The following is an 18,900-nucleotide window of genomic DNA, read 5'->3' as shown; positions in this document are numbered from 1 at the left end:
ATGAGCAGTGGACTTTCCATATAAGCGACAGTTAAGAGCTATGCTAAATGATGTTGTTGCTGATCACAAAAGGAAATTAGAAATGTAAAATATTGCGATTTTGGTACTGAATAGGATAATGTACTGCAGTAAGAATATTAAATTGATATTAAAAGTCACGTCGGGTCTCTGAGCTTGTATAAAGCACCCAGCTTGTCATCCCTTACCTTATAAGGCACCAAGGTCCTCTATGATTTATAGCGGTCGGTCAGTGTATTATTGTGTTTACATTCGTTTCTATATGATTGCAGTGCTAGAAAGACTCGGAAACTGATGAAATTGTATGTTAAAGACAGAAAACCAAAAAAGAGAGGATGCATCTGTTTTCAGTTCACATTCTGACATATTAGTCATATTCTCTGTGTCAAAGATTATATCACGCCTGTTTATTTCATCAAAAAAGGCCAGCTCTGAATCAAAGGAATCAATATGAGATTTATGTGCGAGTGTGCGACATTGCAATATACCCTTTCAAGTACAAGACATGTATTCTCAAATATAAGGACCTAAATACAATATTATTTTTTGGTCCTGAATGTTTGGCTTTTTCCGGTTTTGATCACTCAAGCTGAATTTTGGGAGGAGGCCATGTAGACAACATGGATAGACAAATGGGTCTATCCTAGCTCGATCAGCATACATTTAATTGTATTTTGAGCTATATACCACAGCATTTAATCTAATGAATTTTGATTTTAGAAATGATAATCTGGTACTAGGTAGAGCGCTTTATAAAGGAACAGACACCTCTGGAAAATCTTTCCTGAGTAGAGCTATAGGGATCTGTAACACACATGATTGTGGAGGTCTATATCTGCTTTTTGTCTAGGGATTTTTGGATATGATTTATGCTGTGAGGCTCTCCCTAGATAGACCCCAGTGCCCATGGATACCTTTTGTGGGAGAGTTTTTGTAATGCTGTGCGAGATTCTTCCACATCAATGGTTGGGTCATTTGATCATTTATGAGCACAGTACTCTTCTCTGCAGAATATCTGAGGCAATTGTGGGATTAAAGAGCTCCATTTTGAGACAGGGTTATCCATCACCATCCTCGTGGGTTGGTGATAAAGAGCAGCTCAACTGAGAGACGTTCATCTGAGAATCCTACTCCTTCTACATTCATCTATGTACCATGGTATGGTATAGAAGACAGACTTGAAAAACAAAGTTTCAACAGGTACATTACATGAAATAGACACAATTCAACGGCACATCGCTCAGCTCCTTGGGTCTCCAACCTCTACAAGTGACCTCTTATAATCTGTTGCCTTTCCACTACCTGAAATCTCTTTGCCAGACTACCCTATTCAGAGTGTTTATTATTGTTAATTCACAGTTGCACTCTTGAATGGAAGAACAGCTGAATCGGCTCTACTGAGACTCAAGATTGTGACTTGCAGTGCACATCTGTCTCTACAGAAGACACGCCTAGTATATGTTCTGACCAGTAAAGTTAGCTGTCAAATGAAATCGAAGAGAATCAAACTGTTTTTAATATGCCCATTTCTCAAAATGAGATTCGCTGCAACTGTTATGTTACTTTTTTCCACTGCAACCAAGATATGAAGAGCCTTAAAGAGGCATTATTAAGTAGTTTGAATATTCATGGTTTACTGAAAAAGGGACACAGTAATTTGTTTTTATTCGTCATTAAATGTAGTTAAAACAATAAATATACAAACTAGAGGAGGTTCTTTCAGTAACATCGAAGAGAGAAATAGGGGTGAATGTGTCAAATAAGTCACTGACAGGAAATGGTTTGAAGTAAAATTAGACACTGATTGTCCTCTGACCGAGATTCTACAGTATCTAAATTCAGATATTCACAACAGAGGTGAGTCACTGTCTGTCTAATATAATGTCTGACTCACCTTTTTGTAGCAGGGCCATCCCAAGACCTTGCAAGGACATTCGGGTGAATGCAGGTAACATACGCACAATGCACAGACAAAGACCGTAAAGCCCAGACAAAGGAAGATGCAAAAAAAGTTACACTTTATTACGTAGGCACTGTTAAAAAATGTTTAGGTTGATGGAAGTACCAGTTTTTATAATAAATAACCTAAGTATGGGTAAAATTAAAAAAACATCAAACGCAGATTAGTCGAGAAGATTGTAGTGGGAGCTACAGCAAAGTCAGGCTGACTGGCGGTCCACCTTGGGCTGATCAGCAAGAGGTAGGATCTGGTCTCCTCTTGTTTATCAGAGCACTTTTTGGGCAGAATTTTTTTAAGTTCCATGTTTTTGTGTTTGGCTGGTTGGGCAACTTTAGCACCACTTCCAAGGGTCCAGGACTTGGAGGCCCCATTTGGGGGGGTCAGGAGTCACTTCTGGCTGTATCCAGGTGCACTTTGAAAGCTTTTAGAGTTGTTTGTGTCCCTGTAGCTCTAAACAGGAGGGCAGCAAACTAGCCTTTGGAGTCACTCTGGTGATCCAGGGTTCAAGCGGAAAAGCATGTCTAAAGCAGCAAAGCAGTCCTCTGAGAGCACATGGCAGGCTTCAGGCAGCATATCAGTCCCTTTGGTACAGAAGGGAAGTTCTCTGAAATAAACAGCAAGCCACAGGCAGTAGGACTTTTCTCCGAGAGTCCTATGCAGGTCCAGAAGTGAACTGAAGACGGGGTTTGAGGGTTCTATTTTTACATCTGGTACCAGCTTTGAAGTGGAAGAAACTTCTAGAGGTCCTGGAATTTGGTGCTTTACTGCTCAGGCTCCACTGGATCAGAGGTCACTAAAGACCAGTGTAAATTTGAATGTGTGCTGAGGCAGCTCCTTTGTAAGTGAGGCTGTGCACAGCTCTTCCCCTTCCATCCTGTCAGGCTGGACCATCCTGCCATCACCGAATCCCCCTTTGTGTGACTGGGAGGAATACACAAAGGCCAACTAGCAGTCACAACTAATCTTGTGATCTATGATACAGGCCACAGGCGCCAAATGGTTAGGACAAGAAAATGGCAACTTACTAAAAGTGGCATTTTCAGAATTGCAACTTAAAATATGACTTAACCTTTAGCGCTTCTTAACCCTTCCTCCCACCCTGACATCACCACAGCAACACCCAACAGCTACAAGATGATATACTGGGACCGCACCAACAAACACCATCATTCACAAAGCAACTATCTGCTGAACTACCTCCGGAGACGACACTAAACCGATGATGGAACACCTCAACTTCCAACTCCTAATCGATGGCAGGACTACCATCAGAGGCACCCTCATCTATAGTCCCCCAGAATCACACCACAGCTTCTACAGCGACATCTCTGAATTCATCATCCCACTCACCATTGACTCCATCCACTACGTTATTTCCTATGCGATCTTAACTTTCACCTCAACAACACCAAAGACACAAAGCCCGCCAGCCTCCTGGAAAGCATGAGCGACATCAGCCTCACCCAACTGGTCACCAACCCAACACAGCGCAGGAAAGGACACACACTTGACACAACTTCCACTCCACGACAGAGTCAAGTGCAGTCATGTCACTGAACTCACTTTGACCAACCATGCCATCATTCACTTCACTAGCACAGGATCCCCATTTACCACCACCAAGCCTCCCAGCTCCTCCCACCGCTAGAAAAAAATTACAGAAACCCAATGGACTGATGGCCTCAATATCACCCAGCCCACCTCAGCAACCAACCTTGAACAGTCAGTCAAAAATGCCTCTACCTGGATCACCAACTGTGCCAACAAAGACATCCCTATCAAGACCAACAAGACCACTAAGCCAGTTGGTACACACCAGAACACAGGACCATGAAATGCAAAGGCAAATGGCTATAAAGAAGATGAATCACCAACAAAGACCCCACAGACTGAACCGCCTTCAAGTCAGCCCTCAACAAATACCACCAATGACTAAAATACACTAAAAGTGGCTCCCTGGCAGACGCCATCAAAGCTAGCTCCAACCACAGCAAGGAACTCTTTAGGATTGTCAGAGAGTTTTCCTGCCCATCAGCCACTGGGATCATGATCTCCCCGACCCAGGATGTCTTTGACACCCTGGCAAACTACTTCCACAACAAGATATCTACCATCTCCAGTAAGTTAGAACCCCATCCCACTGCCCTCCATAGCCTCCTGACACCAACCAATGCCACCCACAACCACCCACTTACTTCATGGGAACAGCTTACCACACACAGCACCACAGTCATCATGAAGTGCATCCACACCGGAGTCCCTACAGACCCCTGCCCCATAATATCTTCAACCTCTGGAGCAAGCAAATCAGCTGCAAGCTCACTTCCATTCTCAACGCATACACCACTACGGCCGTCTTCCCCAACAGATGGAAACATGCAGAGGTCAAACACCTTCTCAAGAAACCCTCCATCGACCCAGGCAAATTCAAGAACTACCACCCCATTCCTCTGCTACCCTTCCCCATCAAAGTCCTCAAGATGTCCATCAACTTCTCCGACTGACTTAACACCTGGCGAAAAACAACCTGCTGGGCACCTCCCAATCTGGTTTCTGCACCAACCACAGCACTGAGACCGCCCTGATTGCTGCCACAATGACATCAGAACCCTCCTTGAATGGTGAGAAACAGCAGTGCTGATCCTCCTCGACCTCTAAGCAGTGTTCAATACCATATCCCACCACAACTTCATCACGAGACTCCACCACATCGGGATCCTAGGGACGCTCTCGAATGGACAAACCCAGAGTATCCACCTACCATCCTTCACTTCAGAACCCAAGAGCATAATCCTCTGCATCCCTCAAGGTTCATCCCTTAGCCCTTCACTGTTCAACACCTACATGACCCCCCATGCTGACATCATCAGCACCCATGGCCTCAACTTCATATCCTACGCAGATGACAACTAGCTCATCCTCTAGCTTTCAGAAGAACTCTGCATCATGAGGACCAACTTCCACAACTGCATGATGAGTGTCCCCACCTGGATGAAGACCAACTGCCTGTAGCTCAGCACATAGAAGACAAAAGTGCTGATTTTTGGGATTACCACCTCACTGAGGAACTACATCTGGTGGCCCTCTGAACTCGGACCCACACCCACTCCGACAGATGACACCCACAACCTTTGCATCATCCTGATGAGCAAACTCACCATGAGATGCCAGATCAATGCAGTCTCCTCAGCTTGCTTCCAAACACTCTGAAAAATCATCAGATGACTCCCCATCAGCAGAAGAAAAACCATCACACAGGCCCTAATCACCAGTCGGATGGACGACGGCAGCGCACACTATGCAGGAATCACCACCCAACACCCGATGAGACTCCAGATAATACAGAATGTAGCTACCAGACTTATCATTGACCTCCCCAAATGGACCTGCAACACCCCCACCTCAGGAACCTCCACTGGCTCCCTATCCAGAAAAGATGGCAATTCAAGATGCTGACACATGCCTACAACGACCTCCATGACCAATGACCAGCATACATCAACCACTGCCTGAACTTCCACCAACCCTCTTAACACCTGCACTCTGCATCCCTTGCCCTCGCATATACTCCCCACATCCACCAAAGCTACACTGGAGGACACTCCTTCTCCTTCCCCACCACCAAGTCCTGGAATGACCTTACACTTCACCTCCGAACATCATCCTCCCTCCTGGAGACCCTCGCGGGTGATTAACCATCCTCTACAAATCCTAGTTAATTGATTGATTGATTGATTGATTAAAGAGGATTTTTAAATTTAGAAAATATAACCACCTAACATGACAGTATTGAAAAACTAGTTTGTGCGTTTTTTACTACCAGGGCATGGAAAACTTAAAGGTACATGTCCAATTTTCAAATTCACTGCACCCTGTCCTATGGGCAGTTTATGGATTACCCTGTGAGTATCTTATATGTATTAAAAAACAGTTTGAGACTTGAATTGGCAGTTTAAAACTGCACACAGGCTACAATGGCAGGCCTTACCCATGTTTAAGGAGCTGTTTAAGTGGATGGCACAATTGGTGCTGCAGACCCACTAGTAGTATTTAATTTATATGCCCTTGTACATGGTATACTACTTTACTAGGGACTTATAAGTAAACAAAATATCCCAATCAGGTGTAAGCCAATCTAGCCATGTTTTAGGGAACAAACAAAAGCGCTTTGGCACTGGTTAGAAGTGGTAACGTGCATGGAGCCCTAAGGCCAACAAATGCAAATTTGGCAAAAGAGGCGGGAGAAGGAAAAAGGTTTAGAGGAAAACTACCCCACAGGTCTAACAAGGTCCACAATAGTTTGATCCTAATCCTTAATGAATATACTAAAGCTAAAGCTGAAGAAAACATTGATAAAACTGACAAACCAACGTCAGCTATATAACACCCACTTCACCAACTTTCTCAAAGATGCACAGAAATAAAGTACTCAGTACCCTCAGTAACACATTTTGCGTCCTGCAGGAACTAGAGGATGACAGTGACCCAGTAGAAAGTCAGTGGGAGAAGATCAAAGAAACAGTAACATCAACCTGCTAGGAGATACTGGGTCCCAAGATGCACAAACAGAAAGAATGGATCTCCATCCAGACTCTCCGCACAATCCAAGAGAGAAAGGAAATAAAAGCTGCAGTCAACACCAGCCAAACAAGAGCAGAAAAAGCAACATCTTAAGGTGAATACACCAAAACTAACAATGAAGCAAAGAGAATCTTAAGAGCAGACAAGTGGAGATTTATCAATGGTCTTGCCACAGAAATCCAGGAAGCAGCAAGCTGTGGAAACTTGAAAGAACTCTACCACATAAAAATGAAACTCTCCGGCAGATACAGCAAGCCAGAAAGACCTGTTAAAGACAAAGCTGGAAAAACGATCATGGGTAACGAAGGCCAACAATGAAGATGGGTGGAGCACTTTGAAAAACTGCTGTACTAGACCATGCCACAGTCTCCACCAGACATGTAGTCAGTAGAAAAGGACTTGTCAATCACCTGCAGCAGACCAACCAAGGAAGAAATATATCAAGCCATAACATGTCTGAGAAATGGGAATGCAGCAGGACCGGCCAACATTCCTGCAGAGGCACTGACGGCTGACATTAAAACATTAGTAGACATACTGCGCCCCCTGTTTGGAAGGATTTGGGAAGAGCAAAAGCTGTCGACAGACTGGAAGGAGGGATGTCTCATCAAGATCCCCAAGAAAGAACACCTGAGTAAATACACAAATACAGTGGGATACCTCTTCTATCAACCCCAGGCAATGCTCAACATTATCATTCTGAACAGAATGGAGGAACAAGTTGATGCTCAGTTGTTCAATTTGCAAGCTGGCTTCCGCAAAGATCGATTCTGTCTAGACCAGATTGCAACACGGCACATCATCATTCAGCAGTCCATGGAATGGAACTCCCCTCTCTATTCCAACTTCATCGACTATGAAAGGGCACTCAACAGCGTGGACAGAGAGACCCTTTGTAAACTCCTCTGACACAATAGTGTACCGGATAAACTCGTAGGATTAACTAAGAACTCATACAGGGGAATGACCTGCAAGATAGTCCATGGAGTACAACTCACTGATGCCTTCCAAGCGGGGTCAGACTCCAACAAAGTAGCTTGCTCTCTCCTTTTTTCTTCCTGCTGGCCATAGGCTGGATCGTGAAGTTATCCACAGCAAGGAGTAGAAATGGGATCCAATGGAAACCGTGGACGCAGCTCAACGACTTCGACTTTGCAGACAACCTGACCCTACTCTCCCATACACATCTACAGATGCAAAAGAAGACTCAGAAGGGTTGCAGCAATATCAGCACAACTTGGCTTCAACATTCAGAAGGGAAAAACCAAGATCATCAAGGCTAGCACAGCCAGCACAACTGCAGTCATTCTTGCAGGCATTCCACTGGAAGAAGTTGAGGCCGTCACTTACCTGGGCAGTGTCATAGACTGGCAATGTGACACAGAAGCTGATGTCAAGGTAAGAATCAGTAAAGCAAGGGCTGCTCGTTTTTCAGCTAAAGAATATCTGCAGCTACAAGGACCTATCACTGCACACCAGGATCAAGCTTTGTAACACCAAAATGAAATTGGTTCTTCTGTATGGAGCAGAAACTGGGAGGATGAAAGTGACCATCACAAACAGAGTCAAAGATAAAAGTTTAACAGGTAGTAGGGTAATGATTGTGCATTTTGATGCACCTGAGTATATCAATGTAAATAATTCACTTCATTCATTTATGAGAGTGCTCACAAGGGCATTGAACAATGACAACCCAGCATACACCCATATGACATACAAAAACAAAATCAATGTCCTGAGCAATATTCATATATTAAGATAAATATTAAGTCCACACAGTCTTCTCCAATGTTCCTCTCGGTATTTTATTATGCCAAATATTTTCAGGTAAGTGCTTCGGTTCTTATTTTTTCTTTTTTCTTCCAACAAACGAAAGCCACCGAGCCAACACGTGTTTCGTCTAATATGGGGATTCATCCAAGACTTCCTCAGGGCGCGCACAAAAATTTCCAAGAGGATCAAACTCGTGATGTCTGTTTGTCAATAGCTTTATAGTCGTCATCAACACCAATGATTGCCCAAATGTTTTGCAGATCATAATGCAAACAGCACCAAATTAATCTAGAAAAATGTTCTTATCTGTAGATTGAAAATCGTTCCAGCTGTACGAAGAAACAAGATGTAGTACAGAAAGTACTCCGTGTCACAAAAACGGACTGAGGAAAATCCTCCAAATCCGCTGACCAAATGCCATCAGCAAAAATGACAGATGGCAGCAGACTTTCCAACTCTTTGCTCATGAAGAAATTATGAAAAGATTTTCACAAATACTTGAATCATCTACTCACAGTTCAACAATCTTTATTAGATCAATATATGATCATAAAAGAATCATAAAACCATCAAAAAGACAAAAAAGATTCAGAATGAAATACAATTTTTAAAAATGTAAACATATTACATAGCAACATATGCCCTCTGTCTAAAAGCACGTTGAATGCAAACAGCAGTTGCAAAATAAATCCTCATAGTTGACAATGACTGCAGAAAAGTAAAAATGGCTCTACTACATCAAAAAGGAAAAGATATTGCTTTCTCAGAAGTCCATAATATTTTAAGAAAATCATATAGTGAAACATTCTTTGTGCAGAACAGCCATCACAGAGGCATGGAGGTAAGCTGGTAAAATAAGAACTCTGCTGAGGGAAGGCAACTACAATCTGTACTGTGCTCAATCTAAGTCTCTACAGAAACCTATGGTGCTGGTTGCTAACTCATGTTAAGTATGGCTCTATACCATTACTTGTGCAAATCTCAGCAAATGCCAAGGAGGTTGACTTATCGGCTTCCTCTACACTCTCTCATCTGTACATTTGGCTAAAAACTTGTTTTTTTGGGTGCTTAGAGAACTAGAATTCAGGCTACCAGGGGGGTAAAAAGATCTTCCAGTGCAAGCTAAAACAGGTGGTACGAATGTACCCGATCCAGGGAATTTTTAATAATTAATATAGCTTCAGGAAGACAGGGAGAACCGCCTGGGTAAAGGAGGTTTAACTCCTTGTCCAGATCCTGAACCACGGAAGGAGTGATAGCATCTTCATGACATCACTGATAAGCCCTAGCCTAACCTCATAATTGCAGATTAAAGAGCAAGTAGATTTGGAGACAGCCAATAGCATCTAAATAAAGCCATTCTTGCTACTTTCCCACCTCGCCTGGTCACTGAGGCCCCAAAACCCTGTCCTGTAGCTAGCAATTGCACGGCATTTGGCTTTATAAATGGCTGTGAGCTCCCTAATTGACTTATTGCGTAGCCTACTAGTGAAATTGAGGACATCCTTAACGGCTTTTGAGAAGGCTGCGGCTCTACAGTTTTTTAGTGGGCCCTAAGTGAGGTTCTTGTTCAATTGAATTCCAAGATAAGAAAACGTGGGAATGGTACTAACTTTATTATTGTGAACTATTTAACTCTCAGGTCCAGACCCATCATAAAACTGCAAAAGCATTCCAGCAAACACTGCAGACCAGTTGCCACCCTGGCTATTGGGACTATATCGTCTGCCTAGATAAGTGCAGGGACATGACAATCGCCTATACTGGACAATCCACACAGAACTCCAAGAGTTGTTCTTTCAGACCATTTACATATAGTGAAAAGAGAAAGGGGGCCTGGACACAGCCCTGGCGTACACCCCTGGCCAGGTTAGAAGCTGCAGTTGCCTCCACCCGAGGGCCTTACCTCACACTGGCAGTTACTTCAATGTGGAGTTCTCTTATGAACTTAATGATGTTCTGGTCTGCCCCCATGCCTGACACAATGCTTCACAGCTTAAATCTTTTTATGCAATCAAAAACTGAGCTCAGGTCCATAAATGCCAGGTGCAACTTACCCTTTTTAGCCACGGTGTATTTTCCTATTAAAAGGTATAGATTGAGGGACCGCACAACTGTCCGTAAGCCAAGACGAAAACCCAATTGAAATTCTGAGAGCACATTGTGCTCACAAGTCCAAGTTTGCCGCCACTCCAGCAGATTTCTTCCCATTATCTTATCAGTTGAATTAATCAGTGAGATGGGGCAATAGCATTGCAGCTCTCCTATTGAGACTTTTTGAAAATATGAATAATGGTTGCATGGGACCAAGCCTTCTGTGAACCTGTTAAAAACGTGTTAAAGTCATTGGTCAGAAGTGGAGCCCACAATGGTGTATTACCCTTAAAGAGATTGGGTGGAACCTGGTCTGGGTCTTAGGCTTTCCTGATCGGACAGCTAGCTACTGCTGATAAAACTTCACTCAGCTCGATCGACAACAGATGACATGACCAAGGGCTGGATCAGCACTAGGGATACCAACTGTACCAAGGCTCATAATATGGACAGGACAAGCTGCTAACAGTCTCACCTGGGAAAAGGACATCCCTATCAAAGGGTCTGAATAGATGTCCCTAAAATGAGAAACCCAGGGCTCATGGGGAATCACTGTGTCAAAGCCAGATTCCTGAATATTCTCAAAGTAATTATGATTTACCATCATCCAGAAGTCTTTGCTGCCCTTTAACTCACTAGCCAGCACTAGGGAAGAGTAAGCTTCCTCCCTAATTGTATTCTTCTGGAGCCTTAGGGCATTTGTGTACACTGCCTACAACTCCGCACCATCTCCTGATCCCTAGAACTTCTTTGAGGGCTGACAGTAACTGATTATGAGCCTTCGTACAGTTGGTATTAATCCATTTGCACATGCTTCCTATTGGCAGATTTAATTGGAATCATGAACAAGTCAATGTGCTGTATTGAATATTCTATCTAAACTAATGAGCAGCTCTGGCCCACCCCCAGTTTACAGTTTCCATCTAAACATATCAGAATGTCAGGGAGTGAAGAACCCAGCAGGGTAGATAAAAAAATCACGGTGCTCTTGGTTACCCCTTTTGTTCTTAGAAAACAATAAAGGGAGGGGAGTAATCTTAATGTGCATCTTGGCAAAAATGGAAACATGAACTGCTAGAGCCAAGAGCCTATGGTCACTAAGAGGAGAATCATCGAGTGTTCGGTCCAGTGCCTAATCCCTCAGATTCTCTTAAAGTAGGATAAAATCAATATGACTAAAAGTGCTCCTCCCACAAAAAGTAGGGTAAGTGACTGGGACTGTGGTCAGGGAATCAAAGGCAAAAACTAAGTTACATTTCATTAATCTTTTATCAACAGGGGCTGAAGAATGAACCACAAAGGTTTCAATGCCAGAGTCTCAGACATGTTGTCTCAGAGACCCTCAACCAAAATCTGCGGTGTATATAATCTTTACTTAGTGTGGGTTGGTGGATAGTGTCATCATTGGTCAGGAGACTGTCTGCATGTTGACAGTGGTGAGTGGATTAATATTACCTACACTCACCACTGTCAATATCCAGACATTATCCCTCCTGGTGGAGGTTTAGGTGGCTCTTGAAGAATGGGACACTCGAGTGACTGACCCGATGATGACACTATCCACCAAACAACACCAGGTGGAGACTGTATACAACGCAGACTGTGAAAGTGTGGTTGAGGGTCTCTGAGACAACATTTCGGAGACTCTGGCATTGAGACCATTGTGGTTCATTTTCCCCCTATTGATAAAAGATATTTACCGTCTGGAATCTGAATGATCCTCTGCTTCTTCATCTCTCCATTTTTTGATTTGAACTACATTTCATCAATACTTGATTGAATTAATCACCAAGTGGACTGTGAGCAAAATGGTTAATAGATTTCCCTAAACTGTCCACCAGCCCACAAGATTGGTTGGAGAAGCTGGCACAGCCTCATGTTAAAATACCCCAGGAGTACCACTATATAGCTGCCCTGTATGTCTCTAATGCAGTTATAAATGTCCTTATGCAATGACTGACTTGGCCAATTCCACCTTAGTTAAATCAAATACATTATTGTAGATGTTTACCAGTAGCATTTGCATCATTAGACACTGTAATGAATTGAACTGGGAGTGTGCAGAACCAAGACCATTTAACCTGAGCAGGCAACGTGTGGTAAATAAAGATAATAAGACCTCACTCAGCCCTGCCCATAGCACCTGGGATTGCAGGTGTAAAATAAGTGACATAACTGTCAATGCATATAGTGTCAGTTAACCATATCTCTTCAAGACAAATGATTGTATAGCGTTTGATGAATTTACGCCAGTCTTGGTTGCCCCCCTTACTCAACAGGCTACCACATTCCATGAGGCTATCATTAATGACTTGGCTGAGGTATTACTATGGTCCGCTCTGAACATAAATCTATCACTGATGGCAGAGAGGTACGTTGGGCATGCACTGGGTCTTGCCAACCCATTCCCATCCTAAATTATTAGGGCCAGAAGTGTTGGCTTTGGCGGGGAGTCAGTTCTGCTAGTCCAACTGCAAGATGCGGTAAACCTATTTGAAGTGGGGACAAAATATTAAAAGGTCGTGGGAGCAGGTGTCAGTCTAGCTGGTGGACTATAGAAGTAACTTAACAGAAGTGCTTCTATGGTAGAGGAGGTGGGTCGGGTGAAGTAAGGCCTGGTCAAAATATCTTTGGCCACCCTTCTGTTTTTAAAGCTGATGACAATGCAATCATTGTTATCAAACTTTGGGGTGTTTCCCACCCATGAGACACTGCCGACAAAATTAATCTGGCTGAGGAAGGAATTGCTCAGGGCCAACCAATCTGCTATTGGCCCAGTGTACCACTTTGTTAACCAGCTGGACATGGTCCTCGCATGTCACATTTCTGAGGAGGGACATTTTCAAAATCATGACAAAAGGGGTTGCCTGGGGGAGTGATAGATGTAGCGTGGGGAGCTTAGAAGAATGGGACACCAGCGTACACCCAGATCTGTTGCTGCCTGGGCCATGAGACCCTTTTTTTCACTGAGCCCCCACCTCCCCCTGCCAGGGTGCCTTACAAACTCGGCCCATTCTCATCATGATTACTTATGCCCTCATTAGAATAATCACCCCCCATGTGAGTGTTCAACATATCCACGGGGAATGAGACTGGATAGGTGGGGCAATGATAGTGGTGCCGCCCACAGGGCGCCGGGGGCATTAACCCTGCAAGGCGATGCTCGACAAGGATACCACTCAGATTTATCAGCACTTCCTCAGCCTTCTCTAGGTGGGCCAGAATAGCCCTAATGCAAGCGTGAAGGTGGTTACCCCACCGTTGCATATGTCCTCCCTCAAATAGGTCGGCTTTAGTGTCTCTGATCTTGCTGATAGTGTGACTGTTGAGGCCGAGATTATGACCAGGGCCTGGGCTAGACAGAGCAATTGAAGGCCCAGGTCATTGTCTCCTGGATTTGGCAATCCTCTCTACTCTCTTCCTTTTCCCCACTTGACATTTTGTTTTGCCCATCCCGCCCTCTATGGCAGAAATTTGAATCCCGTCAGAGTGGCCAACAAATTCAACAATGGCAGTGAAGCCAGGATCATTTGGTCCATTTGGGATATCTAAAACACCAGGACTCTCAACTTACTGCGGTAAATAGGAGCCCGCAGTGACCTTAGTGGACTCAGGGACAATCCATAAAAGCTTGAGTTCCTGTTCAAACGAGGATGACAGGAAATAACGCCATTCTGCAAGTTTGATTTCCTTACTAATTACTCGCGCAGCCTGCTGTCAAAAGCCATTCAAGGTGTTGCCTGAGGGTGTTTTAAGGGAGTAGCCCTGGGTTTCCCAATAGCGGAAAGGGCATGAATGGTAACCTGCAAAGCGGGCTTAAACACAGTAAATGACAATAAGTAGCCCAAATAGAAGTGGAAGAGCACAGTATCTTTTAAAAGCCAATTAAAGGGGGATGGCCCAGCCTCTTACCGATGATGACGGGCCCCCGTTCTTTGCTCAGGCATGCACTAGGCATGTCCAGCACACCTCCAGTGCTGTGGAAGTGCCTGCAGGAAATTTAAAGTGCCTCTTGGTGTGAAAACAGCAAAGGGCAGACTCCCTGCTACTGGTATAACTAGCAGAGCTGGGCCCTGTAGTCAGTGCCCCACCCCCAACTCCTGCCTGTGATGTCCCAAGCCCTTACAGGAATTTAAAGTGCCTCCTGGCACGAAAGCAGCAAGGGTCTGCATCCCTGACACTGGTGCCGCTGCAGAACTGGGCCGTGTAGTCTGTGACCCCCATCTTCTGCTTGGGATGGTCCCAATCATCTACTCACTTTTGGAAGCCAGGTAGTTAGTCAAATGAAAAGCCTGCACCGGTTTGAGAACATCAAATAAGTGGGGTCGGACAGCTGTTAAAGACAATCTAATACACAAGACTTCACTGTGTGCCTATAAATATACTAATGGAATATAAAAGGCTAAACTAGCTTCTACAAATTTATTATAGAAAAATGACAACCTGAATTATTAGTTTTAATAACAACCTTACCTGTTAAGATTGTTTGCATAGATACTTGTCTAACATTTACATGTAAAAAATGGCTAATTTAATGCTGTATTATGGGGTATTGTATATAGTCAGTAGGTCTATGCATAAAGTTTGACTTGGTGGTACGCAAACATAGTTTCAAAGAAATGTGCATGCAACTGGGTTGCCCTGCACTGTGGTGAAACTGTATTTACGCTCTCTCCACTCCCAAGAAGCAGTGGCGTAGGGGGGTGCGGAATGTGTTTTGGTGGCACTGGCCTCCCCCCTCTTACCTGTGGCCATCAGGCAACAAACGCTAGCACCCCCGCTCTTATATTTGAGCGCATATATGTGGTGCCATGCTAAGGTATACATGCAAGTGTTAAGGAGTATTTGCAAAGGGCCAATTCCCCTCTTAGTATTAGATGACAGTTAACATGTACAAGAAATATATATTATTTTGTTATCACTGGTTGTTTTAGAATAAATACTTCTGAGTTCCGTGTATGTTTCTTCAACACAGATCCTGAGCATTTATTTTCATGCAACTCTATTTGACAACTGTAAATTTAGAGTGCTAATAAATTTCACTTGGAAAACTCAATGTTATCAATATATTCAATATTTTTCCGCATACCCCAAACTAGGACAAACAAAATGTAGCATTGCTATTTCAAGATTGTCTATGCGTTGCTTGGTGGTCTTACACACTCTACAATACAAACATGTGCATCTAGCTGATATTTCAATTATTCAGCTCTGCTATCATCCTCAGAACTTTTTTTCATTTTTCAACACCTCACCACTTCACACCATTCTTTATAACAGAAGCCCACTCCGTAGGTCGAACTTACCAGACAGTGCAAGCGGTCTGGTTGCAAAAGACCTATTGCATGCGTACCGAGAACATATGGAGCTTATAACCCTGACATGCTTACTATTGGTTGGCTTTACTGCCACTCTCATTTGCTTGGTTCTTATGTAATGAAATTCATTGACCCAGCTTGTCCACCTCATGGTTGGCCCTCTCCTGAAGCATAACCTCTTGACTATCTCTCTGATTGTCTGACTTCTATTCTTTCCCTGTTCTCCTTTAGGGAGCTACTTTTTGTCTATTTGTTTAAACGTTCCATGAAAGTGTACGTGTTTTCCAGTTCTCTCCCTCTTTTGCTTGTATGAACCTATTATTCACCCACCACCCACATTCCATGTTGTTGTCTCCTTCGTGTTGCAAGTTCTCTCTCATTTGCTTCTACCCCGACAAACTCTCTGCCTCCCCTGCACTACATGTTTCTTTGTCACTCAGTTGCTTCTCCCTATTATCCTATGGAGCTCACGCTCATGTGTTGCATTTCTCCTCCCCCACCTAGTCCCTATGACTCCCCCACCTGCTCTTCCTGTACCTTTATTTTTTTAAAGAAGAGTGGGCAGGGATCAATTTGCTGTCAGCCTCTCAACCTCAATAAAAGTGCTTTTGCACTATTTTTTTTATCAAGATCTATCTCAGAACAGTATATAAAATAAAATGATGCCTGCGACGTTTTGTAGGCGTGCAAACGTAATTCCGCAAGCGCGCCTCCATCTTCGTGCCTTTTTTGGCTTCTTTGTTTTTTCGTTTTTTCTTTCGACCGAGCTGCATAGCCTACACAGCATCTTGCAGATGCTGTATGGCATCGCCAAAAGGCATGGGAAAACCTACAGGTCCCAAAGACCAGACTTATTGCTTTGCCAATACTTGTTTCAGTACAGAATCACCAAGGATGGAGGACCCCACTTGAAAAAGTAGGGAGCCTTTATCATTCAAAGGTTAGTTTCACAGTTGTTGCAATAGCATTGCAATGTATCATTAACATTTCATGAAACTGCCATTTTCCAAAAGCCTCAGAGATACATATGACATGGCACCATATCTGCGTTATTCTATACTGCATTGCCAGCATTTGCAACGGGTTCTTTGTGAACAGCCATTGCTGTATGCAAGTGTGTCTAGCATGAAAAAGTCAGTGGCAGCAAAGTATAGGAGAGGCAAGACTTTTTTAATTAAAAATGGCTGCACAACTCTACTGATTTGTATGTATTTAGAGAAGCTGTCTTTTCTGAAACATAAATGTGCACATGACCTAAATGTGTATTTCCACTTTGAGACTCCTTAATAGCAAAATGTGTTCGATTTGCACGTGTCTGCCATAATAGGGCCACTTTTTCAATAAAACATACAAGTATCTGCATGCAGAGTGTGCATTCTGTCTGGTCTGTGCAAAAGATAAAAATAAAACATACAGGTACAAAGTAGCATTAACTCTTGAAATTCATCACAGCGCATATGCCTTTCAACAATGAAAACACACAACTAAATAAGGGTAATCAAACGTTTGCAGTTCTCCTAACTTAAGCTGTGTTTACAATTCAAAAATTGGGCTCTACAAAAATATCAAAAATCCCCTTTCACAAGAAGCAAAATGTCAGTGCTGGTTGCAGGTGTCTTCTTGACCAATAGTATTCTCGCAAAAACAGTAAATAAAAGCCTTGTCCTTCAAGTGTAAAAATAATATAGGTATCCACAAAAGGATATAAATACAGAGCATCTTTCTCTATTCTTTATTCCCTCTCTCATATTAAGATAAATGCATATAAATGTGTACAACATTGCACGTTCATTACTGCATTACATGCCTCCAGCCACAACCTGAGTTCTTATTTTCATCATCCTCGCATCTTTTATTCAAAATGTGCTTTAGTCGCCTAATGAAAATTCAGCACTAATTAATTATCGCATTTAGGTTTGTAGATACACCTGGTGCAGAGTGGGCATTTAATGTCCTTCTGCTCGAATTAACGCTGCAATAACAGCTAAAATGTACAACTCTAGAAAACAATTTCCACAAGTCACGTGACCCCAGTTGGAGATGTCAGAGCTTTGAGACAAGGATGCAAATCATCGCCTAAGATAATGATTTAAAAAGAGTTTAATGTGAAAAGCCATTGAACAATATATGCACCATTCACTAAAGATGCACCCATATGGAAGAAAAGTACAGCTTGGCCATGTAATTGGCCCCTCAGACCACTGACCTGAATCTGGTAGTTTGTCATGAACGGCCCAAGGCTGAAGTTGGTTCAAACGTGTGGCAGGAGTATGCAGCACAAATAATTCTCAAGAAATGTCATACTCACCTGGAAGCCGGATCCGCGTCACAAAACAAGAGGAATACAAAAAAAGCCCGTGGTCCAAGCTTATTTCACAAGCACGGGGTCCAATGTCGCCCCTCCAACTAGGCCAAGACGTGTTGACAGGCCGTTATCTGAGCCCCAGTCCCCCCCTCTCCCACACAGACTCACCCAGAAAATTGACAGCCCCGCTCCACGGCAGCAGAACTCTTCTCCGGCTTTTGAACGCCCACCATTTCTTTCCGGCTCATCCAATCAACTTTTCCCCTTACATCTCCTGCTGCCTCTGCTCCCGCGGCTCGGAGACAGGATCCCTTCTCATCTGTATGCTAATTATTGTGCCACATGGACGCCAGCAGTAACGCTCTCAGACAGGAAACCAAGGGGCTTGGAGTCGGAGCTGGAGATTAATAAGTTGACACCACTAAATGACGAGGAGAGGCGGGCATGTGAAAAGCTGCCGCCGATGGAGCGGCTGCAGCCTCGATCGGGGAGCAGCAGCAGACAGGCAGGCGCGAGGCTGGAGGAGGCTTAGCCGTGTACTGTGTGCATCACCGCCAGCTCCTTGGAGACCACATCACTGCTGCAGAACAGCATCAGGAGCAGGCTGCTGACTTACCATGGCTCGGTCTGGCATCCTCGCAGCAGCGCGCTGAGCACCCGCGCCCTCGGTTCTTGATGTGTGGATTCCTGTCTCTGCCGGTCGGCTGGATAAGGGCTTGCCACCTCCGGCGCTGCTTCTAACACATGATTCGCGACATGCGTGTGGTGTAGACTTGCTTCCGGGATGCATGCGTCTTGCGTTTGCACCCACAGGCCTGAATCTGGGGAGATATCTGTGAGCTTGTGCAGAG

At 43.9% G+C, this 18,900-nt stretch overlaps 1 protein-coding gene and 1 pseudogene across 1 annotated transcript in view; one reads left to right on the top strand and one right to left on the bottom strand.

The window, feature by feature from the left end:
- The window catches only part of MYT1L (myelin transcription factor 1 like), a 1,346,830-nt gene that overhangs the window by 1,267,343 nt on the left and 60,587 nt on the right, over window positions 1-18,900 (bottom strand). The window lies entirely within an intron of this gene.
- LOC144762337 (uncharacterized) overlaps window positions 4,025-18,900 on the top strand; it is a 97,974-nt pseudogene continuing 83,098 nt past the window's right edge.

Source organism: Lissotriton helveticus, chromosome 6 (genome assembly GCF_964261635.1).
Source record: "Lissotriton helveticus chromosome 6, aLisHel1.1, whole genome shotgun sequence".
NCBI classification, from domain to species: domain Eukaryota; kingdom Metazoa; phylum Chordata; class Amphibia; order Caudata; family Salamandridae; genus Lissotriton; species Lissotriton helveticus.
This window is presented reverse-complemented; position numbering and strand designations above follow the sequence as displayed.